Source organism: Montipora foliosa, unplaced genomic scaffold, assembly GCF_036669935.1.
Source record: "Montipora foliosa isolate CH-2021 unplaced genomic scaffold, ASM3666993v2 scaffold_356, whole genome shotgun sequence".
NCBI classification, from domain to species: Eukaryota; Metazoa; Cnidaria; class Anthozoa; order Scleractinia; family Acroporidae; genus Montipora; species Montipora foliosa.
Genome location: NW_027179655.1, coordinates 1 through 22,901, shown reverse-complemented (window position 1 = coordinate 22,901; position 22,901 = coordinate 1). Strand labels below are relative to the sequence as shown.

The following is a 22,901-nucleotide window of genomic DNA, read 5'->3' as shown; positions in this document are numbered from 1 at the left end:
TGTGATTTGTTTTCGTCTAGCCAAGCGAGAAAGCGAGTGAAAACCCCCCTTGCCTTCCCTTCAGACTGCAAAGAATGTTCAATTAATAGGCCATCAACCAGTTACATTGTGACGACAACTTTAACATTTGTCGCGCGCGAAAATTCAGTGCTCATGCAATGTGGACAAGCAAGAAAATAACAACTCATGAATCAACCATAAACTAAAAGCAATCAATAAAGTAGAAGCCTACAACACGAGGAATTCCCAAGCGGTCACCCAGCGAAGTACTACTCTCGCCCTACAGGATTTGACTGCGGGGATCGGACGGGACCCGGTTTTTTGCCTGTGGTATGGTCGTAGACGGAAGAATACAAGCTCTAGTTGTATGTGTGATTTGTTTTCGTCTAGCCAAGCGAGAAAGCGAGTGAAAACCCCCTTGCCTTCCCTTCAGACTGCAAAGAATGTTCAATTAATAGGCCATCAACCAGTTACATTGTGACGACAACTTTAACATTTGTCGCGCGCGAAAATTCAGTGCTCATGCAATGTGGACAAGCAAGAAAATAACAACTCATGAATCAACCATAAACTAAAAGCAATCAATAAAGTAGAAGCCTACAACACGAGGAATTCCCAAGCGGTCACCCAGCGAAGTACTACTCTCGCCCTACAGGATTTGACTGCGGGGATCGGACGGGACCCGGTTTTTTGCCTGTGGTATGGTCGTAGACGGAAGAATACAAGCTCTAGTTGTATGTGTGATTTGTTTTCGTCTAGCCAAGCGAGAAAGCGAGTGAAAACCCCCCTTGCCTTCCCTTCAGACTGCAAAGAATGTTCAATTAATAGGCCATCAACCAGTTACATTGTGACGACAACTTTAACATTTGTCGCGCGCGAAAATTCAGTGCTCATGCAATGTGGACAAGCAAGAAAATAACAACTCATGAATCAACCATAAACTAAAAGCAATCAATAAAGTAGAAGCCTACAACACGAGGAATTCCCAAGCGGTCACCCAGCGAAGTACTACTCTCGCCCTACAGGATTTGACTGCGGGGATCGGACGGGACCCGGTTTTTTGCCTGTGGTATGGTCGTAGACGGAAGAATACAAGCTCTAGTTGTATGTGTGATTTGTTTTCGTCTAGCCAAGCGAGAAAGCGAGTGAAAACCCCCTTGCCTTCCCTTCAGACTGCAAAGAATGTTCAATTAATAGGCCATCAACCAGTTACATTGTGACGACAACTTTAACATTTGTCGCGCGCGAAAATTCAGTCCTCATGCAATGGACAAGCAAGAAAATAACAACTCATGAATCAACCATAAACTAAAAGCAATCAATAAAGTAGAAGCCTACAACACGAGGAATTCCCAAGCGGTCACCCAGCGAAGTACTACTCTCGCCCTACAGGATTTGACTGCGGGGATCGGACGGGACCCGGTTTTTTGCCTGTGGTATGGTCGTAGACGGAAGAATACAAGCTCTAGTTGTATGTGTGATTTGTTTTCGTCTAGCCAAGCGAGAAAGCGAGTGAAAACCCCCCTTGCCTTCCCTTCAGACTGCAAAGAATGTTCAATTAATAGGCCATCAACCAGTTACATTGTGACGACAACTTTAACATTTGTCGCGCGCGAAAATTCAGTGCTCATGCAATGTGGACAAGCAAGAAAATAACAACTCATGAATCAACCATAAACTAAAAGCAATCAATAAAGTAGAAGCCTACAACACGAGGAATTCCCAAGCGGTCACCCAGCGAAGTACTACTCTCGCCCTACAGGATTTGACTGCGGGGATCGGACGGGACCCGGTTTTTTGCCTGTGGTATGGTCGTAGACGGAAGAATACAAGCTCTAGTTGTATGTGTGATTTGTTTTCGTCTAGCCAAGCGAGAAAGCGAGTGAAAACCCCCCTTGCCTTCCCTTCAGACTGCAAAGAATGTTCAATTAATAGGCCATCAACCAGTTACATTGTGACGACAACTTTAACATTTGTCGCGCGCGAAAATTCAGTGCTCATGCAATGTGGACAAGCAAGAAAATAACAACTCATGAATCAACCATAAACTAAAAGCAATCAATAAAGTAGAAGCCTACAACACGAGGAATTCCCAAGCGGTCACCCAGCGAAGTACTACTCTCGCCCTACAGGATTTGACTGCGGGGATCGGACGGGACCCGGTTTTTTGCCTGTGGTATGGTCGTAGACGGAAGAATACAAGCTCTAGTTGTATGTGTGATTTGTTTTCGTCTAGCCAAGCGAGAAAGCGAGTGAAAACCCCCTTGCCTTCCCTTCAGACTGCAAAGAATGTTCAATTAATAGGCCATCAACCAGTTACATTGTGACGACAACTTTAACATTTGTCGCGCGCGAAAATTCAGTGCTCATGCAATGTGGACAAGCAAGAAAATAACAACTCATGAATCAACCATAAACTAAAAGCAATCAATAAAGTAGAAGCCTACAACACGAGGAATTCCCAAGCGGTCACCCAGCGAAGTACTACTCTCGCCCTACAGGATTTGACTGCGGGGATCGGACGGGACCCGGTTTTTTGCCTGTGGTATGGTCGTAGACGGAAGAATACAAGCTCTAGTTGTATGTGTGATTTGTTTTCGTCTAGCCAAGCGAGAAAGCGAGTGAAAACCCCCTTGCCTTCCCTTCAGACTGCAAAGAATGTTCAATTAATAGGCCATCAACCAGTTACATTGTGACGACAACTTTAACATTTGTCGCGCGCGAAAATTCAGTGCTCATGCAATGTGGACAAGCAAGAAAATAACAACTCATGAATCAACCATAAACTAAAAGCAATCAATAAAGTAGAAGCCTACAACACGAGGAATTCCCAAGCGGTCACCCAGCGAAGTACTACTCTCGCCCTACAGGATTTGACTGCGGGGATCGGACGGGACCCGGTTTTTTGCCTGTGGTATGGTCGTAGACGGAAGAATACAAGCTCTAGTTGTATGTGTGATTTGTTTTCGTCTAGCCAAGCGAGAAAGCGAGTGAAAACCCCCCTTGCCTTCCCTTCAGACTGCAAAGAATGTTCAATTAATAGGCCATCAACCAGTTACATTGTGACGACAACTTTAACATTTGTCGCGCGCGAAAATTCAGTGCTCATGCAATGTGGACAAGCAAGAAAATAACAACTCATGAATCAACCATAAACTAAAAGCAATCAATAAAGTAGAAGCCTACAACACGAGGAATTCCCAAGCGGTCACCCAGCGAAGTACTACTCTCGCCCTACAGGATTTGACTGCGGGGATCGGACGGGACCCGGTTTTTTGCCTGTGGTATGGTCGTAGACGGAAGAATACAAGCTCTAGTTGTATGTGTGATTTGTTTTCGTCTAGCCAAGCGAGAAAGCGAGTGAAAACCCCCCTTGCCTTCCCTTCAGACTGCAAAGAATGTTCAATTAATAGGCCATCAACCAGTTACATTGTGACGACAACTTTAACATTTGTCGCGCGCGAAAATTCAGTGCTCATGCAATGTGGACAAGCAAGAAAATAACAACTCATGAATCAACCATAAACTAAAAGCAATCAATAAAGTAGAAGCCTACAACACGAGGAATTCCCAAGCGGTCACCCAGCGAAGTACTACTCTCGCCCTACAGGATTTGACTGCGGGGATCGGACGGGACCCGGTTTTTTGCCTGTGGTATGGTCGTAGACGGAAGAATACAAGCTCTAGTTGTATGTGTGATTTGTTTTCGTCTAGCCAAGCGAGAAAGCGAGTGAAAACCCCCTTGCCTTCCCTTCAGACTGCAAAGAATGTTCAATTAATAGGCCATCAACCAGTTACATTGTGACGACAACTTTAACATTTGTCGCGCGCGAAAATTCAGTGCTCATGCAATGTGGACAAGCAAGAAAATAACAACTCATGAATCAACCATAAACTAAAAGCAATCAATAAAGTAGAAGCCTACAACACGAGGAATTCCCAAGCGGTCACCCAGCGAAGTACTACTCTCGCCCTACAGGATTTGACTGCGGGGATCGGACGGGACCCGGTTTTTTGCCTGTGGTATGGTCGTAGACGGAAGAATACAAGCTCTAGTTGTATGTGTGATTTGTTTTCGTCTAGCCAAGCGAGAAAGCGAGTGAAAACCCCCCTTGCCTTCCCTTCAGACTGCAAAGAATGTTCAATTAATAGGCCATCAACCAGTTACATTGTGACGACAACTTTAACATTTGTCGCGCGCGAAAATTCAGTGCTCATGCAATGTGGACAAGCAAGAAAATAACAACTCATGAATCAACCATAAACTAAAAGCAATCAATAAAGTAGAAGCCTACAACACGAGGAATTCCCAAGCGGTCACCCAGCGAAGTACTACTCTCGCCCTACAGGATTTGACTGCGGGGATCGGACGGGACCCGGTTTTTTGCCTGTGGTATGGTCGTAGACGGAAGAATACAAGCTCTAGTTGTATGTGTGATTTGTTTTCGTCTAGCCAAGCGAGAAAGCGAGTGAAAACCCCCCTTGCCTTCCCTTCAGACTGCAAAGAATGTTCAATTAATAGGCCATCAACCAGTTACATTGTGACGACAACTTTAACATTTGTCGCGCGCGAAAATTCAGTGCTCATGCAATGTGGACAAGCAAGAAAATAACAACTCATGAATCAACCATAAACTAAAAGCAATCAATAAAGTAGAAGCCTACAACACGAGGAATTCCCAAGCGGTCACCCAGCGAAGTACTACTCTCGCCCTACAGGATTTGACTGCGGGGATCGGACGGGACCCGGTTTTTTGCCTGTGGTATGGTCGTAGACGGAAGAATACAAGCTCTAGTTGTATGTGTGATTTGTTTTCGTCTAGCCAAGCGAGAAAGCGAGTGAAAACCCCCCTTGCCTTCCCTTCAGACTGCAAAGAATGTTCAATTAATAGGCCATCAACCAGTTACATTGTGACGACAACTTTAACATTTGTCGCGCGCGAAAATTCAGTGCTCATGCAATGTGGACAAGCAAGAAAATAACAACTCATGAATCAACCATAAACTAAAAGCAATCAATAAAGTAGAAGCCTACAACACGAGGAATTCCCAAGCGGTCACCCAGCGAAGTACTACTCTCGCCCTACAGGATTTGACTGCGGGGATCGGACGGGACCCGGTTTTTTGCCTGTGGTATGGTCGTAGACGGAAGAATACAAGCTCTAGTTGTATGTGTGATTTGTTTTCGTCTAGCCAAGCGAGAAAGCGAGTGAAAACCCCCCTTGCCTTCCCTTCAGACTGCAAAGAATGTTCAATTAATAGGCCATCAACCAGTTACATTGTGACGACAACTTTAACATTTGTCGCGCGCGAAAATTCAGTGCTCATGCAATGTGGACAAGCAAGAAAATAACAACTCATGAATCAACCATAAACTAAAAGCAATCAATAAAGTAGAAGCCTACAACACGAGGAATTCCCAAGCGGTCACCCAGCGAAGTACTACTCTCGCCCTACAGGATTTGACTGCGGGGATCGGACGGGACCCGGTTTTTTGCCTGTGGTATGGTCGTAGACGGAAGAATACAAGCTCTAGTTGTATGTGTGATTTGTTTTCGTCTAGCCAAGCGAGAAAGCGAGTGAAAACCCCCTTGCCTTCCCTTCAGACTGCAAAGAATGTTCAATTAATAGGCCATCAACCAGTTACATTGTGACGACAACTTTAACATTTGTCGCGCGCGAAAATTCAGTGCTCATGCAATGTGGACAAGCAAGAAAATAACAACTCATGAATCAACCATAAACTAAAAGCAATCAATAAAGTAGAAGCCTACAACACGAGGAATTCCCAAGCGGTCACCCAGCGAAGTACTACTCTCGCCCTACAGGATTTGACTGCGGGGATCGGACGGGACCCGGTTTTTTGCCTGTGGTATGGTCGTAGACGGAAGAATACAAGCTCTAGTTGTATGTGTGATTTGTTTTCGTCTAGCCAAGCGAGAAAGCGAGTGAAACACCGCCTTGCCTTCCCTTCAGACTGCAAAGAATGTTCAATTAATAGGCCATCAACCAGTTACATTGTGACGACAACTTTAACATTTGTCGCGCGCGAAAATTCAGTGCTCATGCAATGTGGACAAGCAAGAAAATAACAACTCATGAATCAACCATAAACTAAAAGCAATCAATAAAGTAGAAGCCTACAACACGAGGAATTCCCAAGCGGTCACCCAGCGAAGTACTACTCTCGCCCTACAGGATTTGACTGCGGGGATCGGACGGGACCCGGTTTTTTGCCTGTGGTATGGTCGTAGACGGAAGAATACAAGCTCTAGTTGTATGTGTGATTTGTTTTCGTCTAGCCAAGCGAGAAAGCGAGTGAAAACCCCCTTGCCTTCCCTTCAGACTGCAAAGAATGTTCAATTAATAGGCCATCAACCAGTTACATTGTGACGACAACTTTAACATTTGTCGCGCGCGAAAATTCAGTGCTCATGCAATGTGGACAAGCAAGAAAATAACAACTCATGAATCAACCATAAACTAAAAGCAATCAATAAAGTAGAAGCCTACAACACGAGGAATTCCCAAGCGGTCACCCAGCGAAGTACTACTCTCGCCCTACAGGATTTGACTGCGGGGATCGGACGGGACCCGGTTTTTTGCCTGTGGTATGGTCGTAGACGGAAGAATACAAGCTCTAGTTGTATGTGTGATTTGTTTTCGTCTAGCCAAGCGAGAAAGCGAGTGAAAACCCCCTTGCCTTCCCTTCAGACTGCAAAGAATGTTCAATTAATAGGCCATCAACCAGTTACATTGTGACGACAACTTTAACATTTGTCGCGCGCGAAAATTCAGTGCTCATGCAATGTGGACAAGCAAGAAAATAACAACTCATGAATCAACCATAAACTAAAAGCAATCAATAAAGTAGAAGCCTACAACACGAGGAATTCCCAAGCGGTCACCCAGCGAAGTACTACTCTCGCCCTACAGGATTTGACTGCGGGGATCGGACGGGACCCGGTTTTTTGCCTGTGGTATGGTCGTAGACGGAAGAATACAAGCTCTAGTTGTATGTGTGATTTGTTTTCGTCTAGCCAAGCGAGAAAGCGAGTGAAAACCCCCTTGCCTTCCCTTCAGACTGCAAAGAATGTTCAATTAATAGGCCATCAACCAGTTACATTGTGACGACAACTTTAACATTTGTCGCGCGCGAAAATTCAGTGCTCATGCAATGTGGACAAGCAAGAAAATAACAACTCATGAATCAACCATAAACTAAAAGCAATCAATAAAGTAGAAGCCTACAACACGAGGAATTCCCAAGCGGTCACCCAGCGAAGTACTACTCTCGCCCTACAGGATTTGACTGCGGGGATCGGACGGGACCCGGTTTTTTGCCTGTGGTATGGTCGTAGACGGAAGAATACAAGCTCTAGTTGTATGTGTGATTTGTTTTCGTCTAGCCAAGCGAGAAAGCGAGTGAAAACCCCCCTTGCCTTCCCTTCAGACTGCAAAGAATGTTCAATTAATAGGCCATCAACCAGTTACATTGTGACGACAACTTTAACATTTGTCGCGCGCGAAAATTCAGTGCTCATGCAATGTGGACAAGCAAGAAAATAACAACTCATGAATCAACCATAAACTAAAAGCAATCAATAAAGTAGAAGCCTACAACACGAGGAATTCCCAAGCGGTCACCCAGCGAAGTACTACTCTCGCCCTACAGGATTTGACTGCGGGGATCGGACGGGACCCGGTTTTTTGCCTGTGGTATGGTCGTAGACGGAAGAATACAAGCTCTAGTTGTATGTGTGATTTGTTTTCGTCTAGCCAAGCGAGAAAGCGAGTGAAAACCCCCCTTGCCTTCCCTTCAGACTGCAAAGAATGTTCAATTAATAGGCCATCAACCAGTTACATTGTGACGACAACTTTAACATTTGTCGCGCGCGAAAATTCAGTGCTCATGCAATGTGGACAAGCAAGAAAATAACAACTCATGAATCAACCATAAACTAAAAGCAATCAATAAAGTAGAAGCCTACAACACGAGGAATTCCCAAGCGGTCACCCAGCGAAGTACTACTCTCGCCCTACAGGATTTGACTGCGGGGATCGGACGGGACCCGGTTTTTTGCCTGTGGTATGGTCGTAGACGGAAGAATACAAGCTCTAGTTGTATGTGTGATTTGTTTTCGTCTAGCCAAGCGAGAAAGCGAGTGAAAACCCCCCTTGCCTTCCCTTCAGACTGCAAAGAATGTTCAATTAATAGGCCATCAACCAGTTACATTGTGACGACAACTTTAACATTTGTCGCGCGCGAAAATTCAGTGCTCATGCAATGTGGACAAGCAAGAAAATAACAACTCATGAATCAACCATAAACTAAAAGCAATCAATAAAGTAGAAGCCTACAACACGAGGAATTCCCAAGCGGTCACCCAGCGAAGTACTACTCTCGCCCTACAGGATTTGACTGCGGGGATCGGACGGGACCCGTTTTTTATGCCTGTGGTATGGTCGTAGACGGAAGAATACAAGCTCTAGTTGTATGTGTGATTTGTTTTCGTCTAGCCAAGCGAGAAAGCGAGTGAAAACCCCCCTTGCCTTCCCTTCAGACTGCAAAGAATGTTCAATTAATAGGCCATCAACCAGTTACATTGTGACGACAACTTTAACATTTGTCGCGCGCGAAAATTCAGTGCTCATGCAATGTGGACAAGCAAGAAAATAACAACTCATGAATCAACCATAAACTAAAAGCAATCAATAAAGTAGAAGCCTACAACACGAGGAATTCCCAAGCGGTCACCCAGCGAAGTACTACTCTCGCCCTACAGGATTTGACTGCGGGGATCGGACGGGACCCGGTTTTTTGCCTGTGGTATGGTCGTAGACGGAAGAATACAAGCTCTAGTTGTATGTGTGATTTGTTTTCGTCTAGCCAAGCGAGAAAGCGAGTGAAAACCCCCTTGCCTTCCCTTCAGACTGCAAAGAATGTTCAATTAATAGGCCATCAACCAGTTACATTGTGACGACAACTTTAACATTTGTCGCGCGCGAAAATTCAGTGCTCATGCAATGTGGACAAGCAAGAAAATAACAACTCATGAATCAACCATAAACTAAAAGCAATCAATAAAGTAGAAGCCTACAACACGAGGAATTCCCAAGCGGTCACCCAGCGAAGTACTACTCTCGCCCTACAGGATTTGACTGCGGGGATCGGACGGGACCCGGTTTTTTGCCTGTGGTATGGTCGTAGACGGAAGAATACAAGCTCTAGTTGTATGTGTGATTTGTTTTCGTCTAGCCAAGCGAGAAAGCGAGTGAAAACCCCCCTTGCCTTCCCTTCAGACTGCAAAGAATGTTCAATTAATAGGCCATCAACCAGTTACATTGTGACGACAACTTTAACATTTGTCGCGCGCGAAAATTCAGTGCTCATGCAATGTGGACAAGCAAGAAAATAACAACTCATGAATCAACCATAAACTAAAAGCAATCAATAAAGTAGAAGCCTACAACACGAGGAATTCCCAAGCGGTCACCCAGCGAAGTACTACTCTCGCCCTACAGGATTTGACTGCGGGGATCGGACGGGACCCGGTTTTTTGCCTGTGGTATGGTCGTAGACGGAAGAATACAAGCTCTAGTTGTATGTGTGATTTGTTTTCGTCTAGCCAAGCGAGAAAGCGAGTGAAAACCCCCCTTGCCTTCCCTTCAGACTGCAAAGAATGTTCAATTAATAGGCCATCAACCAGTTACATTGTGACGACAACTTTAACATTTGTCGCGCGCGAAAATTCAGTGCTCATGCAATGTGGACAAGCAAGAAAATAACAACTCATGAATCAACCATAAACTAAAAGCAATCAATAAAGTAGAAGCCTACAACACGAGGAATTCCCAAGCGGTCACCCAGCGAAGTACTACTCTCGCCCTACAGGATTTGACTGCGGGGATCGGACGGGACCCGGTTTTTTGCCTGTGGTATGGTCGTAGACGGAAGAATACAAGCTCTAGTTGTATGTGTGATTTGTTTTCGTCTAGCCAAGCGAGAAAGCGAGTGAAAACCCCCTTGCCTTCCCTTCAGACTGCAAAGAATGTTCAATTAATAGGCCATCAACCAGTTACATTGTGACGACAACTTTAACATTTGTCGCGCGCGAAAATTCAGTGCTCATGCAATGTGGACAAGCAAGAAAATAACAACTCATGAATCAACCATAAACTAAAAGCAATCAATAAAGTAGAAGCCTACAACACGAGGAATTCCCAAGCGGTCACCCAGCGAAGTACTACTCTCGCCCTACAGGATTTGACTGCGGGGATCGGACGGGACCCGGTTTTTTGCCTGTGGTATGGTCGTAGACGGAAGAATACAAGCTCTAGTTGTATGTGTGATTTGTTTTCGTCTAGCCAAGCGAGAAAGCGAGTGAAAACCCCCTTGCCTTCCCTTCAGACTGCAAAGAATGTTCAATTAATAGGCCATCAACCAGTTACATTGTGACGACAACTTTAACATTTGTCGCGCGCGAAAATTCAGTGCTCATGCAATGTGGACAAGCAAGAAAATAACAACTCATGAATCAACCATAAACTAAAAGCAATCAATAAAGTAGAAGCCTACAACACGAGGAATTCCCAAGCGGTCACCCAGCGAAGTACTACTCTCGCCCTACAGGATTTGACTGCGGGGATTGGACGGGACCCGGTTTTTGTCCTGTGGTATGGTCGTAGACGGAAGAATACAAGCTCTAGTTGTATGTGTGATTTGTTTTCGTCTAGCCAAGCGAGAAAGCGAGTGAAAACCCCCTTGCCTTCCCTTCAGACTGCAAAGAATGTTCAATTAATAGGCCATCAACCAGTTACATTGTGACGACAACTTTAACATTTGTCGCGCGCGAAAATTCAGTGCTCATGCAATGTGGACAAGCAAGAAAATAACAACTCATGAATCAACCATAAACTAAAAGCAATCAATAAAGTAGAAGCCTACAACACGAGGAATTCCCAAGCGGTCACCCAGCGAAGTACTACTCTCGCCCTACAGGATTTGACTGCGGGGATCGGACGGGACCCGGTTTTTTGCCTGTGGTATGGTCGTAGACGGAAGAATACAAGCTCTAGTTGTATGTGTGATTTGTTTTCGTCTAGCCAAGCGAGAAAGCGAGTGAAAACCCCCTTGCCTTCCCTTCAGACTGCAAAGAATGTTCAATTAATAGGCCATCAACCAGTTACATTGTGACGACAACTTTAACATTTGTCGCGCGCGAAAATTCAGTGCTCATGCAATGTGGACAAGCAAGAAAATAACAACTCATGAATCAACCATAAACTAAAAGCAATCAATAAAGTAGAAGCCTACAACACGAGGAATTCCCAAGCGGTCACCCAGCGAAGTACTACTCTCGCCCTACAGGATTTGACTGCGGGGATCGGACGGGACCCGGTTTTTTGCCTGTGGTATGGTCGTAGACGGAAGAATACAAGCTCTAGTTGTATGTGTGATTTGTTTTCGTCTAGCCAAGCGAGAAAGCGAGTGAAAACCCCCCTTGCCTTCCCTTCAGACTGCAAAGAATGTTCAATTAATAGGCCATCAACCAGTTACATTGTGACGACAACTTTAACATTTGTCGCGCGCGAAAATTCAGTGCTCATGCAATGTGGACAAGCAAGAAAATAACAACTCATGAATCAACCATAAACTAAAAGCAATCAATAAAGTAGAAGCCTACAACACGAGGAATTCCCAAGCGGTCACCCAGCGAAGTACTACTCTCGCCCTACAGGATTTGACTGCGGGGATCGGACGGGACCCGGTTTTTTGCCTGTGGTATGGTCGTAGACGGAAGAATACAAGCTCTAGTTGTATGTGTGATTTGTTTTCGTCTAGCCAAGCGAGAAAGCGAGTGAAAACCCCCCTTGCCTTCCCTTCAGACTGCAAAGAATGTTCAATTAATAGGCCATCAACCAGTTACATTGTGACGACAACTTTAACATTTGTCGCGCGCGAAAATTCAGTGCTCATGCAATGTGGACAAGCAAGAAAATAACAACTCATGAATCAACCATAAACTAAAAGCAATCAATAAAGTAGAAGCCTACAACACGAGGAATTCCCAAGCGGTCACCCAGCGAAGTACTACTCTCGCCCTACAGGATTTGACTGCGGGGATCGGACGGGACCCGGTTTTTTGCCTGTGGTATGGTCGTAGACGGAAGAATACAAGCTCTAGTTGTATGTGTGATTTGTTTTCGTCTAGCCAAGCGAGAAAGCGAGTGAAAACCCCCCTTGCCTTCCCTTCAGACTGCAAAGAATGTTCAATTAATAGGCCATCAACCAGTTACATTGTGACGACAACTTTAACATTTGTCGCGCGCGAAAATTCAGTGCTCATGCAATGTGGACAAGCAAGAAAATAACAACTCATGAATCAACCATAAACTAAAAGCAATCAATAAAGTAGAAGCCTACAACACGAGGAATTCCCAAGCGGTCACCCAGCGAAGTACTACTCTCGCCCTACAGGATTTGACTGCGGGGATCGGACGGGACCCGGTTTTTGCCTGTGGTATGGTCGTAGACGGAAGAATACAAGCTCTAGTTGTATGTGTGATTTGTTTTCGTCTAGCCAAGCGAGAAAGCGAGTGAAAACCCCCTTGCCTTCCCTTCAGACTGCAAAGAATGTTCAATTAATAGGCCATCAACCAGTTACATTGTGACGACAACTTTAACATTTGTCGCGCGCGAAAATTCAGTGCTCATGCAATGTGGACAAGCAAGAAAATAACAACTCATGAATCAACCATAAACTAAAAGCAATCAATAAAGTAGAAGCCTACAACACGAGGAATTCCCAAGCGGTCACCCAGCGAAGTACTACTCTCGCCCTACAGGATTTGACTGCGGGGATCGGACGGGACCCGGTTTTTTGCCTGTGGTATGGTCGTAGACGGAAGAATACAAGCTCTAGTTGTATGTGTGATTTGTTTTCGTCTAGCCAAGCGAGAAAGCGAGTGAAAACCCCCCTTGCCTTCCCTTCAGACTGCAAAGAATGTTCAATTAATAGGCCATCAACCAGTTACATTGTGACGACAACTTTAACATTTGTCGCGCGCGAAAATTCAGTGCTCATGCAATGTGGACAAGCAAGAAAATAACAACTCATGAATCAACCATAAACTAAAAGCAATCAATAAAGTAGAAGCCTACAACACGAGGAATTCCCAAGCGGTCACCCAGCGAAGTACTACTCTCGCCCTACAGGATTTGACTGCGGGGATCGGACGGGACCCGGTTTTTTGCCTGTGGTATGGTCGTAGACGGAAGAATACAAGCTCTAGTTGTATGTGTGATTTGTTTTCGTCTAGCCAAGCGAGAAAGCGAGTGAAAACCCCCTTGCCTTCCCTTCAGACTGCAAAGAATGTTCAATTAATAGGCCATCAACCAGTTACATTGTGACGACAACTTTAACATTTGTCGCGCGCGAAAATTCAGTGCTCATGCAATGTGGACAAGCAAGAAAATAACAACTCATGAATCAACCATAAACTAAAAGCAATCAATAAAGTAGAAGCCTACAACACGAGGAATTCCCAAGCGGTCACCCAGCGAAGTACTACTCTCGCCCTACAGGATTTGACTGCGGGGATCGGACGGGACCCGGTTTTTGCCTGTGGTATGGTCGTAGACGGAAGAATACAAGCTCTAGTTGTATGTGTGATTTGTTTTCGTCTAGCCAAGCGAGAAAGCGAGTGAAAACCCCCCTTGCCTTCCCTTCAGACTGCAAAGAATGTTCAATTAATAGGCCATCAACCAGTTACATTGTGACGACAACTTTAACATTTGTCGCGCGCGAAAATTCAGTGCTCATGCAATGTGGACAAGCAAGAAAATAACAACTCATGAATCAACCATAAACTAAAAGCAATCAATAAAGTAGAAGCCTACAACACGAGGAATTCCCAAGCGGTCACCCAGCGAAGTACTACTCTCGCCCTACAGGATTTGACTGCGGGGATCGGACGGGACCCGGTTTTTTGCCTGTGGTATGGTCGTAGACGGAAGAATACAAGCTCTAGTTGTATGTGTGATTTGTTTTCGTCTAGCCAAGCGAGAAAGCGAGTGAAAACCCCCCTTGCCTTCCCTTCAGACTGCAAAGAATGTTCAATTAATAGGCCATCAACCAGTTACATTGTGACGACAACTTTAACATTTGTCGCGCGCGAAAATTCAGTGCTCATGCAATGTGGACAAGCAAGAAAATAACAACTCATGAATCAACCATAAACTAAAAGCAATCAATAAAGTAGAAGCCTACAACACGAGGAATTCCCAAGCGGTCACCCAGCGAAGTACTACTCTCGCCCTACAGGATTTGACTGCGGGGATCGGACGGGACCCGGTTTTTTGCCTGTGGTATGGTCGTAGACGGAAGAATACAAGCTCTAGTTGTATGTGTGATTTGTTTTCGTCTAGCCAAGCGAGAAAGCGAGTGAAAACCCCCCTTGCCTTCCCTTCAGACTGCAAAGAATGTTCAATTAATAGGCCATCAACCAGTTACATTGTGACGACAACTTTAACATTTGTCGCGCGCGAAAATTCAGTGCTCATGCAATGTGGACAAGCAAGAAAATAACAACTCATGAATCAACCATAAACTAAAAGCAATCAATAAAGTAGAAGCCTACAACACGAGGAATTCCCAAGCGGTCACCCAGCGAAGTACTACTCTCGCCCTACAGGATTTGACTGCGGGGATCGGACGGGACCCGGTTTTTTGCCTGTGGTATGGTCGTAGACGGAAGAATACAAGCTCTAGTTGTATGTGTGATTTGTTTTCGTCTAGCCAAGCGAGAAAGCGAGTGAAAATCCCCTTGCCTTCCCTTCAGACTGCAAAGAATGTTCAATTAATAGGCCATCAACCAGTTACATTGTGACGACAACTTTAACATTTGTCGCGCGCGAAAATTCAGTGCTCATGCAATGTGGACAAGCAAGAAAATAACAACTCATGAATCAACCATAAACTAAAAGCAATCAATAAAGTAGAAGCCTACAACACGAGGAATTCCCAAGCGGTCACCCAGCGAAGTACTACTCTCGCCCTACAGGATTTGACTGCGGGGATCGGACGGGACCCGGTTTTTGCCTGTGGTATGGTCGTAGACGGAAGAATACAAGCTCTAGTTGTTGTGTGATTTGTTTTCGTCTAGCCAAGCGAGAAAGCGAGTGAAAACCCCCCTTGCCTTCCCTTCAGACTGCAAAGAATGTTCAATTAATAGGCCATCAACCAGTTACATTGTGACGACAACTTTAACATTTGTCGCGCGCGAAAATTCAGTGCTCATGCAATGTGGACAAGCAAGAAAATAACAACTCATGAATCAACCATAAACTAAAAGCAATCAATAAAGTAGAAGCCTACAACACGAGGAATTCCCAAGCGGTCACCCAGCGAAGTACTACTCTCGCCCTACAGGATTTGACTGCGGGGATCGGACGGGACCCGGTTTTTTGCCTGTGGTATGGTCGTAGACGGAAGAATACAAGCTCTAGTTGTATGTGTGATTTGTTTTCGTCTAGCCAAGCGAGAAAGCGAGTGAAAACCCCCTTGCCTTCCCTTCAGACTGCAAAGAATGTTCAATTAATAGGCCATCAACCAGTTACATTGTGACGACAACTTTAACATTTGTCGCGCGCGAAAATTCAGTGCTCATGCAATGTGGACAAGCAAGAAAATAACAACTCATGAATCAACCATAAACTAAAAGCAATCAATAAAGTAGAAGCCTACAACACGAGGAATTCCCAAGCGGTCACCCAGCGAAGTACTACTCTCGCCCTACAGGATTTGACTGCGGGGATCGGACGGGACCCGGTTTTTTGCCTGTGGTATGGTCGTAGACGGAAGAATACAAGCTCTAGTTGTATGTGTGATTTGTTTTCGTCTAGCCAAGCGAGAAAGCGAGTGAAAACCCCCTTGCCTTCCCTTCAGACTGCAAAGAATGTTCAATTAATAGGCCATCAACCAGTTACATTGTGACGACAACTTTAACATTTGTCGCGCGCGAAAATTCAGTGCTCATGCAATGTGGACAAGCAAGAAAATAACAACTCATGAATCAACCATAAACTAAAAGCAATCAATAAAGTAGAAGCCTACAACACGAGGAATTCCCAAGCGGTCACCCAGCGAAGTACTACTCTCGCCCTACAGGATTTGACTGCGGGGATCGGACGGGACCCGGTTTTTGCCTGTGGTATGGTCGTAGACGGAAGAATACAAGCTCTAGTTGTATGTGTGATTTGTTTTCGTCTAGCCAAGCGAGAAAGCGAGTGAAAACCCCCCTTGCCTTCCCTTCAGACTGCAAAGAATGTTCAATTAATAGGCCATCAACCAGTTACATTGTGACGACAACTTTAACATTTGTCGCGCGCGAAAATTCAGTGCTCATGCAATGTGGACAAGCAAGAAAATAACAACTCATGAATCAACCATAAACTAAAAGCAATCAATAAAGTAGAAGCCTACAACACGAGGAATTCCCAAGCGGTCACCCAGCGAAGTACTACTCTCGCCCTACAGGATTTGACTGCGGGGATCGGACGGGACCCGGTTTTTTGCCTGTGGTATGGTCGTAGACGGAAGAATACAAGCTCTAGTTGTATGTGTGATTTGTTTTCGTCTAGCCAAGCGAGAAAGCGAGTGAAAACCCCCCTTGCCTTCCCTTCAGACTGCAAAGAATGTTCAATTAATAGGCCATCAACCAGTTACATTGTGACGACAACTTTAACATTTGTCGCGCGCGAAAATTCAGTGCTCATGCAATGTGGACAAGCAAGAAAATAACAACTCATGAATCAACCATAAACTAAAAGCAATCAATAAAGTAGAAGCCTACAACACGAGGAATTCCCAAGCGGTCACCCAGCGAAGTACTACTCTCGCCCTACAGGATTTGACTGCGGGGATCGGACGGGACCCGGGTTTTTGCCTGTGGTATGGTCGTAGACGGAAGAATACAAGCTCTAGTTGTATGTGTGATTTGTTTTCGTCTAGCCAAGCGAGAAAGCGAGTGAAAACCCCCCTTGCCTTCCCTTCAGACTGCAAAGAATGTTCAATTAATAGGCCATCAACCAGTTACATTGTGACGACAACTTTAACATTTGTCGCGCGCGAAAATTCAGTGCTCATGCAATGTGGACAAGCAAGAAAATAACAACTCATGAATCAACCATAAACTAAAAGCAATCAATAAAGTAGAAGCCTACAACACGAGGAATTCCCAAGCGGTCACCCAGCGAAGTACTACTCTCGCCCTACAGGATTTGACTGCGGGGATCGGACGGGACCCGGTTTTTTGCCTGTGGTATGGTCGTAGACGGAAGAATACAAGCTCTAGTTGTATGTGTGATTTGTTTTCGTCTAGCCAAGCGAGAAAGCGAGTGAAAACCCCCCTTGCCTTCCCTTCAGACTGCAAAGAATGTTCAATTAATAGGCCATCAACCAGTTACATTGTGACGACAACTTTAACATTTGTCGCGCGCGAAAATTCAGTGCTCATGCAATGTGGACAAGCAAGAAAATAACAACTCATGAATCAACCATAAACTAAAAGCAATCAATAAAGTAGAAGCCTACAACACGAGGAATTCCCAAGCGGTCACCCAGCGAAGTACTACTCTCGCCCTACAGGATTTGACTGCGGGGATCGGACGGGACCCGGTTTTTTGCCTGTGGTATGGTCGTAGACGGAAGAATACAAGCTCTAGTTGTATGTGTGATTTGTTTTCGTCTAGCCAAGCGAGAAAGCGAGTGAAAACCCCCTTGCCTTCCCTTCAGACTGCAAAGAATGTTCAATTAATAGGCCATCAACCAGTTACATTGTGACGACAACTTTAACATTTGTCGCGCGCGAAAATTCAGTGCTCATGCAATGTGGACAAGCAAGAAAATAACAACTCATGAATCAACATAAACTAAAAGCAATCAATAAAGTAGAAGCCTACAACACGAGGAATTCCCAAGCGGTCACCCAGCGAAGTACTACTCTCGCCCTACAGGATTTGACTGCGGGGATCGGACGGGACCCGGTTTTTTGCCTGTGGTATGGTCGTAGACGGAAGAATACAAGCTCTAGTTGTATGTGTGATTTGTTTTCGTCTAGCCAAGCGAGAAAGCGAGTGAAAACCCCCTTGCCTTCCCTTCAGACTGCAAAGAATGTTCAATTAATAGGCCATCAACCAGTTACATTGTGACGACAACTTTAACATTTGTCGCGCGCGAAAATTCAGTGCTCATGCAATGTGGACAAGCAAGAAAATAACAACTCATGAATCAACCATAAACTAAAAGCAATCAATAAAGTAGAAGCCTACAACACGAGGAATTCCCAAGCGGTCACCCAGCGAAGTACTACTCTCGCCCTACAGGATTTGACTGCGGGGATCGGACGGGACCCGGTTTTTTGCCTGTGGTATGGTCGTAGACGGAAGAATACAAGCTCTAGTTGTATGTGTGATTTGTTTTCGTCTAGCCAAGCGAGAAAGCGAGTGAAAACCCCCCTTGCCTTCCCTTCAGACTGCAAAGAATGTTCAATTAATAGGCCATCAACCAGTTACATTGTGACGACAACTTTAACATTTGTCGCGCGCGAAAATTCAGTGCTCATGCAATGTGGACAAGCAAGAAAATAACAACTCATGAATCAACCATAAACTAAAAGCAATCAATAAAGTAGAAGCCTACAACACGAGGAATTCCCAAGCGGTCACCCAGCGAAGTACTACTCTCGCCCTACAGGATTTGACTGCGGGGATCGGACGGGACCCGGTTTTTGCCTGTGGTATGGTCGTAGACGGAAGAATACAAGCTCTAGTTGTATGTGTGATTTGTTTTCGTCTAGCCAAGCGAGAAAGCGAGTGAAAACCCCCCTTGCCTTCCCTTCAGACTGCAAAGAATGTTCAATTAATAGGCCATCAACCAGTTACATTGTGACGACAACTTTAACATTTGTCGCGCGCGAAAATTCAGTGCTCATGCAATGTGGACAAGCAAGAAAATAACAACTCATGAATCAACCATAAACTAAAAGCAATCAATAAAGTAGAAGCCTACAACACGAGGAATTCCCAAGCGGTCACCCAGCGAAGTACTACTCTCGCCCTACAGGATTTGACTGCGGGGATCGGACGGGACCCGGTTTTTTGCCTGTGGTATGGTCGTAGACGGAAGAATACAAGCTCTAGTTGTATGTGTGATTTGTTTTCGTCTAGCCAAGCGAGAAAGCGAGTGAAAACCCCCCTTGCCTTCCCTTCAGACTGCAAAGAATGTTCAATTAATAGGCCATCAACCAGTTACATTGTGACGACAACTTTAACATTTGTCGCGCGCGAAAATTCAGTGCTCATGCAATGTGGACAAGCAAGAAAATAACAACTCATGAATCAACCATAAACTAAAAGCAATCAATAAAGTAGAAGCCTACAACACGAGGAATTCCCAAGCGGTCACCCAGCGAAGTACTACTCTCGCCCTACAGGATTTGACTGCGGGGATCGGACGGGACCCGGTTTTTTGCCTGTGGTATGGTCGTAGACGGAAGAATACAAGCTCTAGTTGTATGTGTGATTTGTTTTCGTCTAGCCAAGCGAGAAAGCGAGTGAAAACCCCCCTTGCCTTCCCTTCAGACTGCAAAGAATGTTCAATTAATAGGCCATCAACCAGTTACATTGTGACGACAACTTTAACATTTGTCGCGCGCGAAAATTCAGTGCTCATGCAATGTGGACAAGCAAGAAAATAACAACTCATGAATCAACCATAAACTAAAAGCAATCAATAAAGTAGAAGCCTACAACACGAGGAATTCCCAAGCGGTCACCCAGCGAAGTACTACTCTCGCCCTACAGGATTTGACTGCGGGGATCGGACGGGACCCGGTTTTTTGCCTGTGGTATGGTCGTAGACGGAAGAATACAAGCTCTAGTTGTATGTGTGATTTGTTTTCGTCTAGCCAAGCGAGAAAGCGAGTGAAAACCCCCCTTGCCTTCCCTTCAGACTGCAAAGAATGTTCAATTAATAGGCCATCAACCAGTTACATTGTGACGACAACTTTAACATTTGTCGCGCGCGAAAATTCAGTGCTCATGCAATGTGGACAAGCAAGAAAATAACAACTCATGAATCAACCATAAACTAAAAGCAATCAATAAAGTAGAAGCCTACAACACGAGGAATTCCCAAGCGGTCACCCAGCGAAGTACTACTCTCGCCCTACAGGATTTGACTGCGGGGATCGGACGGGACCCGGTTTTTTGCCTGTGGTATGGTCGTAGACGGAAGAATACAAGCTCTAGTTGTATGTGTGATTTGTTTTCGTCTAGCCAAGCGAGAAAGCGAGTGAAAACCCCCCTTGCCTTCCCTTCAGACTGCAAAGAATGTTCAATTAATAGGCCATCAACCAGTTACATTGTGACGACAACTTTAACATTTGTCGCGCGCGAAAATTCAGTGCTCATGCAATGTGGACAAGCAAGAAAATAACAACTCATGAATCAACCATAAACTAAAAGCAATCAATAAAGTAGAAGCCTACAACACGAGGAATTCCCAAGCGGTCACCCAGCGAAGTACTACTCTCGCCCTACAGGATTTGACTGCGGGGATCGGACGGGACCCGGTTTTTTGCCTGTGGTATGGTCGTAGACGGAAGAATACAAGCTCTAGTTGTATGTGTGATTTGTTTTCGTCTAGCCAAGCGAGAAAGCGAGTGAACACCCCCTTGCCTTCCCTTCAGACTGCAAAGAATGTTCAATTAATAGGCCATCAACCAGTTACATTGTGACGACAACTTTAACATTTGTCGCGCGCGAAAATTCAGTGCTCATGCAATGTGGACAAGCAAGAAAATAACAACTCATGAATCAACCATAAACTAAAAGCAATCAATAAAGTAGAAGCCTACAACACGAGGAATTCCCAAGCGGTCACCCAGCGAAGTACTACTCTCGCCCTACAGGATTTGACTGCGGGGATCGGACGGGACCCGGTTTTTTGCCTGTGGTATGGTCGTAGACGGAAGAATACAAGCTCTAGTTGTATGTGTGATTTGTTTTCGTCTAGCCAAGCGAGAAAGCGAGTGAAAACCCCCTTGCCTTCCCTTCAGACTGCAAAGAATGTTCAATTAATAGGCCATCAACCAGTTACATTGTGACGACAACTTTAACATTTGTCGCGCGCGAAAATTCAGTGCTCATGCAATGTGGACAAGCAAGAAAATAACAACTCATGAATCAACCATAAACTAAAAGCAATCAATAAAGTAGAAGCCTACAACACGAGGAATTCCCAAGCGGTCACCCAGCGAAGTACTACTCTCGCCCTACAGGATTTGACTGCGGGGATCGGACGGGACCCGGTTTTTTGCCTGTGGTATGGTCGTAGACGGAAGAATACAAGCTCTAGTTGTATGTGTGATTTGTTTTCGTCTAGCCAAGCGAGAAAGCGAGTGAAAACCCCCCTTGCCTTCCCTTCAGACTGCAAAGAATGTTCAATTAATAGGCCATCAACCAGTTACATTGTGACGACAACTTTAACATTTGTCGCGCGCGAAAATTCAGTGCTCATGCAATGTGGACAAGCAAGAAAATAACAACTCATGAATCAACCATAAACTAAAAGCAATCAATAAAGTAGAAGCCTACAACACGAGGAATTCCCAAGCGGTCACCCAGCGAAGTACTACTCTCGCCCTACAGGATTTGACTGCGGGGATCGGACGGGACCCGGTTTTTTGCCTGTGGTATGGTCGTAGACGGAAGAATACAAGCTCTAGTTGTATGTGTGATTTGTTTTCGTCTAGCCAAGCGAGAAAGCGAGTGAAAACCCCCCTTGCCTTCCCTTCAGACTGCAAAGAATGTTCAATTAATAGGCCATCAACCAGTTACATTGTGACGACAACTTTAACATTTGTCGCGCGCGAAAATTCAGTGCTCATGCAATGTGGACAAGCAAGAAAATAACAACTCATGAATCAACCATAAACTAAAAGCAATCAATAAAGTAGAAGCCTACAACACGAGGAATTCCCAAGCGGTCACCCAGCGAAGTACTCCACCCCCCCCACAGGAATAGTCTGCGGGGATCGGACGGGACCCGGTTTTTTGCCTGTGGTATGGTCGTAGACGGAATAATACAAGCACAAGTTGTATGAGACATTAAATAGCGTCTAGCCAAGCGAGAAAGCGAGTGAAAACCCCCCTTGCCTTCCCTTCAGACTGCAAAGAATGTTCAATTAATAGGCCATCAACCAGTTACATTGTGACGACAACTTTAACATTTGTCGCGCGCGAAAATTCAGTGCTCATGCAATGTGGACAAGCAAGAAAATAACAACTCATGAATCAACCATAAACTAAAAGCAATCAATAAAGTAGAAGCCTACAACACGAGGAATTCCCAAGCGGTCACCCAGCGAAGTACTACTCTCGCCCTACAGGATTTGACTGCGGGGATCGGACGGGACCCGGTTTTTTGCCTGTGGTATGGTCGTAGACGGAAGAATACAAGCTCTAGTTGTATGTGTGATTCTTTTCGTCTAGCCAAGCGAGAAAGCGAGTGAAAACCCCCTTGCCTTCCCTTCAGACTGCAAAGAATGTTCAATTAATAGGCCATCAACCAGTTACATTGTGACGACAACTTTAACATTTGTCGCGCGCGAAAATTCAGTGCTCATGCAATGTGGACAAGCAAGAAAATAACAACTCATGAATCAACCATAAACTAAAAGCAATCAATAAAGTAGAAGCCTACAACACGAGGAATTCCCAAGCGGTCACCCAGCGAAGTACTACTCTCGCCCTACAGGATTTGACTGCGGGGATCGGACGGGACCCGGTTTTTTGCCTGTGGTATGGTCGTAGACGGAAGAATACAAGCTCTAGT

At 45.1% G+C, this 22,901-nt stretch overlaps 60 non-coding genes and 2 pseudogenes across 60 annotated transcripts; all 62 read right to left on the bottom strand.

Moving 5' to 3' along the window:
* Positions 1–225: 225 nt before the first annotated feature.
* Positions 226–344, bottom strand: LOC137987478 (5S ribosomal RNA). Its single transcript, XR_011120529.1, has one exon. It is a non-coding gene; the product is annotated as a 5S ribosomal RNA (ribosomal RNA).
* A 250-nt stretch (positions 345–594) lies between these two features.
* Positions 595–713, bottom strand: LOC137987477 (5S ribosomal RNA). Its single transcript, XR_011120528.1, has one exon. It is a non-coding gene; the product is annotated as a 5S ribosomal RNA (ribosomal RNA).
* Positions 714–964: 251 nt separating this feature from the next.
* On the bottom strand, positions 965–1,083 carry LOC137987476 (5S ribosomal RNA). The gene has a single exon (XR_011120527.1). It is a non-coding gene; the product is annotated as a 5S ribosomal RNA (ribosomal RNA).
* Positions 1,084–1,331: 248 nt separating this feature from the next.
* Positions 1,332–1,450, bottom strand: LOC137987580 (5S ribosomal RNA). Its single transcript, XR_011120620.1, has one exon. It is a non-coding gene; the product is annotated as a 5S ribosomal RNA (ribosomal RNA).
* Positions 1,451–1,701: 251 nt separating this feature from the next.
* On the bottom strand, positions 1,702–1,820 carry LOC137987579 (5S ribosomal RNA). Its single transcript, XR_011120619.1, has one exon. It is a non-coding gene; the product is annotated as a 5S ribosomal RNA (ribosomal RNA).
* A 251-nt stretch (positions 1,821–2,071) lies between these two features.
* LOC137987578 (5S ribosomal RNA) lies at positions 2,072–2,190 on the bottom strand. The gene has a single exon (XR_011120618.1). It is a non-coding gene; the product is annotated as a 5S ribosomal RNA (ribosomal RNA).
* A 250-nt stretch (positions 2,191–2,440) lies between these two features.
* On the bottom strand, positions 2,441–2,559 carry LOC137987577 (5S ribosomal RNA). The gene has a single exon (XR_011120617.1). It is a non-coding gene; the product is annotated as a 5S ribosomal RNA (ribosomal RNA).
* Positions 2,560–2,809: 250 nt separating this feature from the next.
* LOC137987576 (5S ribosomal RNA) lies at positions 2,810–2,928 on the bottom strand. Its single transcript, XR_011120616.1, has one exon. It is a non-coding gene; the product is annotated as a 5S ribosomal RNA (ribosomal RNA).
* Positions 2,929–3,179: 251 nt separating this feature from the next.
* Positions 3,180–3,298, bottom strand: LOC137987574 (5S ribosomal RNA). Its single transcript, XR_011120614.1, has one exon. It is a non-coding gene; the product is annotated as a 5S ribosomal RNA (ribosomal RNA).
* A 251-nt stretch (positions 3,299–3,549) lies between these two features.
* LOC137987573 (5S ribosomal RNA) lies at positions 3,550–3,668 on the bottom strand. The gene has a single exon (XR_011120613.1). It is a non-coding gene; the product is annotated as a 5S ribosomal RNA (ribosomal RNA).
* A 250-nt stretch (positions 3,669–3,918) lies between these two features.
* On the bottom strand, positions 3,919–4,037 carry LOC137987572 (5S ribosomal RNA). The gene has a single exon (XR_011120612.1). It is a non-coding gene; the product is annotated as a 5S ribosomal RNA (ribosomal RNA).
* A 251-nt stretch (positions 4,038–4,288) lies between these two features.
* LOC137987571 (5S ribosomal RNA) lies at positions 4,289–4,407 on the bottom strand. Its single transcript, XR_011120611.1, has one exon. It is a non-coding gene; the product is annotated as a 5S ribosomal RNA (ribosomal RNA).
* A 251-nt stretch (positions 4,408–4,658) lies between these two features.
* On the bottom strand, positions 4,659–4,777 carry LOC137987570 (5S ribosomal RNA). The gene has a single exon (XR_011120610.1). It is a non-coding gene; the product is annotated as a 5S ribosomal RNA (ribosomal RNA).
* Positions 4,778–5,028: 251 nt separating this feature from the next.
* LOC137987568 (5S ribosomal RNA) lies at positions 5,029–5,147 on the bottom strand. The gene has a single exon (XR_011120609.1). It is a non-coding gene; the product is annotated as a 5S ribosomal RNA (ribosomal RNA).
* Positions 5,148–5,398: 251 nt separating this feature from the next.
* On the bottom strand, positions 5,399–5,517 carry LOC137987567 (5S ribosomal RNA). Its single transcript, XR_011120608.1, has one exon. It is a non-coding gene; the product is annotated as a 5S ribosomal RNA (ribosomal RNA).
* A 250-nt stretch (positions 5,518–5,767) lies between these two features.
* On the bottom strand, positions 5,768–5,886 carry LOC137987566 (5S ribosomal RNA). Its single transcript, XR_011120607.1, has one exon. It is a non-coding gene; the product is annotated as a 5S ribosomal RNA (ribosomal RNA).
* Positions 5,887–6,137: 251 nt separating this feature from the next.
* LOC137987565 (5S ribosomal RNA) lies at positions 6,138–6,256 on the bottom strand. The gene has a single exon (XR_011120606.1). It is a non-coding gene; the product is annotated as a 5S ribosomal RNA (ribosomal RNA).
* A 250-nt stretch (positions 6,257–6,506) lies between these two features.
* LOC137987564 (5S ribosomal RNA) lies at positions 6,507–6,625 on the bottom strand. Its single transcript, XR_011120605.1, has one exon. It is a non-coding gene; the product is annotated as a 5S ribosomal RNA (ribosomal RNA).
* A 250-nt stretch (positions 6,626–6,875) lies between these two features.
* On the bottom strand, positions 6,876–6,994 carry LOC137987562 (5S ribosomal RNA). Its single transcript, XR_011120603.1, has one exon. It is a non-coding gene; the product is annotated as a 5S ribosomal RNA (ribosomal RNA).
* Positions 6,995–7,244: 250 nt separating this feature from the next.
* Positions 7,245–7,363, bottom strand: LOC137987561 (5S ribosomal RNA). Its single transcript, XR_011120602.1, has one exon. It is a non-coding gene; the product is annotated as a 5S ribosomal RNA (ribosomal RNA).
* A 251-nt stretch (positions 7,364–7,614) lies between these two features.
* On the bottom strand, positions 7,615–7,733 carry LOC137987560 (5S ribosomal RNA). Its single transcript, XR_011120601.1, has one exon. It is a non-coding gene; the product is annotated as a 5S ribosomal RNA (ribosomal RNA).
* A 251-nt stretch (positions 7,734–7,984) lies between these two features.
* LOC137987559 (5S ribosomal RNA) lies at positions 7,985–8,103 on the bottom strand. The gene has a single exon (XR_011120600.1). It is a non-coding gene; the product is annotated as a 5S ribosomal RNA (ribosomal RNA).
* A 251-nt stretch (positions 8,104–8,354) lies between these two features.
* LOC137987530 (5S ribosomal RNA) lies at positions 8,355–8,474 on the bottom strand (annotated as a pseudogene).
* A 251-nt stretch (positions 8,475–8,725) lies between these two features.
* Positions 8,726–8,844, bottom strand: LOC137987558 (5S ribosomal RNA). The gene has a single exon (XR_011120599.1). It is a non-coding gene; the product is annotated as a 5S ribosomal RNA (ribosomal RNA).
* A 250-nt stretch (positions 8,845–9,094) lies between these two features.
* Positions 9,095–9,213, bottom strand: LOC137987557 (5S ribosomal RNA). The gene has a single exon (XR_011120598.1). It is a non-coding gene; the product is annotated as a 5S ribosomal RNA (ribosomal RNA).
* A 251-nt stretch (positions 9,214–9,464) lies between these two features.
* Positions 9,465–9,583, bottom strand: LOC137987556 (5S ribosomal RNA). The gene has a single exon (XR_011120597.1). It is a non-coding gene; the product is annotated as a 5S ribosomal RNA (ribosomal RNA).
* A 251-nt stretch (positions 9,584–9,834) lies between these two features.
* On the bottom strand, positions 9,835–9,953 carry LOC137987555 (5S ribosomal RNA). Its single transcript, XR_011120596.1, has one exon. It is a non-coding gene; the product is annotated as a 5S ribosomal RNA (ribosomal RNA).
* A 250-nt stretch (positions 9,954–10,203) lies between these two features.
* Positions 10,204–10,322, bottom strand: LOC137987554 (5S ribosomal RNA). The gene has a single exon (XR_011120595.1). It is a non-coding gene; the product is annotated as a 5S ribosomal RNA (ribosomal RNA).
* A 250-nt stretch (positions 10,323–10,572) lies between these two features.
* On the bottom strand, positions 10,573–10,691 carry LOC137987515 (5S ribosomal RNA). The gene has a single exon (XR_011120564.1). It is a non-coding gene; the product is annotated as a 5S ribosomal RNA (ribosomal RNA).
* A 250-nt stretch (positions 10,692–10,941) lies between these two features.
* On the bottom strand, positions 10,942–11,060 carry LOC137987552 (5S ribosomal RNA). Its single transcript, XR_011120594.1, has one exon. It is a non-coding gene; the product is annotated as a 5S ribosomal RNA (ribosomal RNA).
* A 250-nt stretch (positions 11,061–11,310) lies between these two features.
* On the bottom strand, positions 11,311–11,429 carry LOC137987550 (5S ribosomal RNA). Its single transcript, XR_011120592.1, has one exon. It is a non-coding gene; the product is annotated as a 5S ribosomal RNA (ribosomal RNA).
* A 251-nt stretch (positions 11,430–11,680) lies between these two features.
* Positions 11,681–11,799, bottom strand: LOC137987549 (5S ribosomal RNA). The gene has a single exon (XR_011120591.1). It is a non-coding gene; the product is annotated as a 5S ribosomal RNA (ribosomal RNA).
* A 251-nt stretch (positions 11,800–12,050) lies between these two features.
* On the bottom strand, positions 12,051–12,169 carry LOC137987548 (5S ribosomal RNA). Its single transcript, XR_011120590.1, has one exon. It is a non-coding gene; the product is annotated as a 5S ribosomal RNA (ribosomal RNA).
* Positions 12,170–12,420: 251 nt separating this feature from the next.
* On the bottom strand, positions 12,421–12,538 carry LOC137987524 (5S ribosomal RNA). Its single transcript, XR_011120572.1, has one exon. It is a non-coding gene; the product is annotated as a 5S ribosomal RNA (ribosomal RNA).
* Positions 12,539–12,788: 250 nt separating this feature from the next.
* LOC137987547 (5S ribosomal RNA) lies at positions 12,789–12,907 on the bottom strand. Its single transcript, XR_011120589.1, has one exon. It is a non-coding gene; the product is annotated as a 5S ribosomal RNA (ribosomal RNA).
* Positions 12,908–13,158: 251 nt separating this feature from the next.
* Positions 13,159–13,277, bottom strand: LOC137987546 (5S ribosomal RNA). The gene has a single exon (XR_011120588.1). It is a non-coding gene; the product is annotated as a 5S ribosomal RNA (ribosomal RNA).
* Positions 13,278–13,527: 250 nt separating this feature from the next.
* Positions 13,528–13,645, bottom strand: LOC137987523 (5S ribosomal RNA). Its single transcript, XR_011120571.1, has one exon. It is a non-coding gene; the product is annotated as a 5S ribosomal RNA (ribosomal RNA).
* A 251-nt stretch (positions 13,646–13,896) lies between these two features.
* LOC137987545 (5S ribosomal RNA) lies at positions 13,897–14,015 on the bottom strand. Its single transcript, XR_011120587.1, has one exon. It is a non-coding gene; the product is annotated as a 5S ribosomal RNA (ribosomal RNA).
* A 251-nt stretch (positions 14,016–14,266) lies between these two features.
* LOC137987544 (5S ribosomal RNA) lies at positions 14,267–14,385 on the bottom strand. The gene has a single exon (XR_011120586.1). It is a non-coding gene; the product is annotated as a 5S ribosomal RNA (ribosomal RNA).
* A 251-nt stretch (positions 14,386–14,636) lies between these two features.
* Positions 14,637–14,755, bottom strand: LOC137987543 (5S ribosomal RNA). The gene has a single exon (XR_011120585.1). It is a non-coding gene; the product is annotated as a 5S ribosomal RNA (ribosomal RNA).
* Positions 14,756–15,005: 250 nt separating this feature from the next.
* On the bottom strand, positions 15,006–15,123 carry LOC137987522 (5S ribosomal RNA). Its single transcript, XR_011120570.1, has one exon. It is a non-coding gene; the product is annotated as a 5S ribosomal RNA (ribosomal RNA).
* A 250-nt stretch (positions 15,124–15,373) lies between these two features.
* On the bottom strand, positions 15,374–15,492 carry LOC137987542 (5S ribosomal RNA). Its single transcript, XR_011120584.1, has one exon. It is a non-coding gene; the product is annotated as a 5S ribosomal RNA (ribosomal RNA).
* A 250-nt stretch (positions 15,493–15,742) lies between these two features.
* LOC137987541 (5S ribosomal RNA) lies at positions 15,743–15,861 on the bottom strand. The gene has a single exon (XR_011120583.1). It is a non-coding gene; the product is annotated as a 5S ribosomal RNA (ribosomal RNA).
* Positions 15,862–16,111: 250 nt separating this feature from the next.
* On the bottom strand, positions 16,112–16,229 carry LOC137987520 (5S ribosomal RNA). The gene has a single exon (XR_011120569.1). It is a non-coding gene; the product is annotated as a 5S ribosomal RNA (ribosomal RNA).
* A 251-nt stretch (positions 16,230–16,480) lies between these two features.
* LOC137987539 (5S ribosomal RNA) lies at positions 16,481–16,599 on the bottom strand. The gene has a single exon (XR_011120581.1). It is a non-coding gene; the product is annotated as a 5S ribosomal RNA (ribosomal RNA).
* Positions 16,600–16,850: 251 nt separating this feature from the next.
* Positions 16,851–16,969, bottom strand: LOC137987514 (5S ribosomal RNA). Its single transcript, XR_011120563.1, has one exon. It is a non-coding gene; the product is annotated as a 5S ribosomal RNA (ribosomal RNA).
* A 251-nt stretch (positions 16,970–17,220) lies between these two features.
* On the bottom strand, positions 17,221–17,339 carry LOC137987538 (5S ribosomal RNA). The gene has a single exon (XR_011120580.1). It is a non-coding gene; the product is annotated as a 5S ribosomal RNA (ribosomal RNA).
* A 251-nt stretch (positions 17,340–17,590) lies between these two features.
* Positions 17,591–17,709, bottom strand: LOC137987536 (5S ribosomal RNA). Its single transcript, XR_011120579.1, has one exon. It is a non-coding gene; the product is annotated as a 5S ribosomal RNA (ribosomal RNA).
* A 249-nt stretch (positions 17,710–17,958) lies between these two features.
* LOC137987535 (5S ribosomal RNA) lies at positions 17,959–18,077 on the bottom strand. The gene has a single exon (XR_011120578.1). It is a non-coding gene; the product is annotated as a 5S ribosomal RNA (ribosomal RNA).
* Positions 18,078–18,327: 250 nt separating this feature from the next.
* LOC137987534 (5S ribosomal RNA) lies at positions 18,328–18,446 on the bottom strand. Its single transcript, XR_011120577.1, has one exon. It is a non-coding gene; the product is annotated as a 5S ribosomal RNA (ribosomal RNA).
* A 251-nt stretch (positions 18,447–18,697) lies between these two features.
* On the bottom strand, positions 18,698–18,815 carry LOC137987519 (5S ribosomal RNA). Its single transcript, XR_011120568.1, has one exon. It is a non-coding gene; the product is annotated as a 5S ribosomal RNA (ribosomal RNA).
* A 251-nt stretch (positions 18,816–19,066) lies between these two features.
* On the bottom strand, positions 19,067–19,185 carry LOC137987528 (5S ribosomal RNA). The gene has a single exon (XR_011120576.1). It is a non-coding gene; the product is annotated as a 5S ribosomal RNA (ribosomal RNA).
* Positions 19,186–19,436: 251 nt separating this feature from the next.
* LOC137987516 (5S ribosomal RNA) lies at positions 19,437–19,555 on the bottom strand. The gene has a single exon (XR_011120565.1). It is a non-coding gene; the product is annotated as a 5S ribosomal RNA (ribosomal RNA).
* Positions 19,556–19,806: 251 nt separating this feature from the next.
* Positions 19,807–19,925, bottom strand: LOC137987504 (5S ribosomal RNA). The gene has a single exon (XR_011120554.1). It is a non-coding gene; the product is annotated as a 5S ribosomal RNA (ribosomal RNA).
* A 251-nt stretch (positions 19,926–20,176) lies between these two features.
* On the bottom strand, positions 20,177–20,295 carry LOC137987493 (5S ribosomal RNA). The gene has a single exon (XR_011120543.1). It is a non-coding gene; the product is annotated as a 5S ribosomal RNA (ribosomal RNA).
* A 251-nt stretch (positions 20,296–20,546) lies between these two features.
* Positions 20,547–20,665, bottom strand: LOC137987481 (5S ribosomal RNA). Its single transcript, XR_011120532.1, has one exon. It is a non-coding gene; the product is annotated as a 5S ribosomal RNA (ribosomal RNA).
* A 250-nt stretch (positions 20,666–20,915) lies between these two features.
* Positions 20,916–21,034, bottom strand: LOC137987575 (5S ribosomal RNA). Its single transcript, XR_011120615.1, has one exon. It is a non-coding gene; the product is annotated as a 5S ribosomal RNA (ribosomal RNA).
* A 250-nt stretch (positions 21,035–21,284) lies between these two features.
* LOC137987563 (5S ribosomal RNA) lies at positions 21,285–21,403 on the bottom strand. The gene has a single exon (XR_011120604.1). It is a non-coding gene; the product is annotated as a 5S ribosomal RNA (ribosomal RNA).
* A 251-nt stretch (positions 21,404–21,654) lies between these two features.
* On the bottom strand, positions 21,655–21,773 carry LOC137987551 (5S ribosomal RNA). The gene has a single exon (XR_011120593.1). It is a non-coding gene; the product is annotated as a 5S ribosomal RNA (ribosomal RNA).
* Positions 21,774–22,024: 251 nt separating this feature from the next.
* LOC137987532 (5S ribosomal RNA) lies at positions 22,025–22,143 on the bottom strand (annotated as a pseudogene).
* A 251-nt stretch (positions 22,144–22,394) lies between these two features.
* LOC137987540 (5S ribosomal RNA) lies at positions 22,395–22,513 on the bottom strand. The gene has a single exon (XR_011120582.1). It is a non-coding gene; the product is annotated as a 5S ribosomal RNA (ribosomal RNA).
* A 249-nt stretch (positions 22,514–22,762) lies between these two features.
* On the bottom strand, positions 22,763–22,881 carry LOC137987475 (5S ribosomal RNA). The gene has a single exon (XR_011120526.1). It is a non-coding gene; the product is annotated as a 5S ribosomal RNA (ribosomal RNA).
* Between the last annotated feature and the right edge of the window lie 20 nt (positions 22,882–22,901).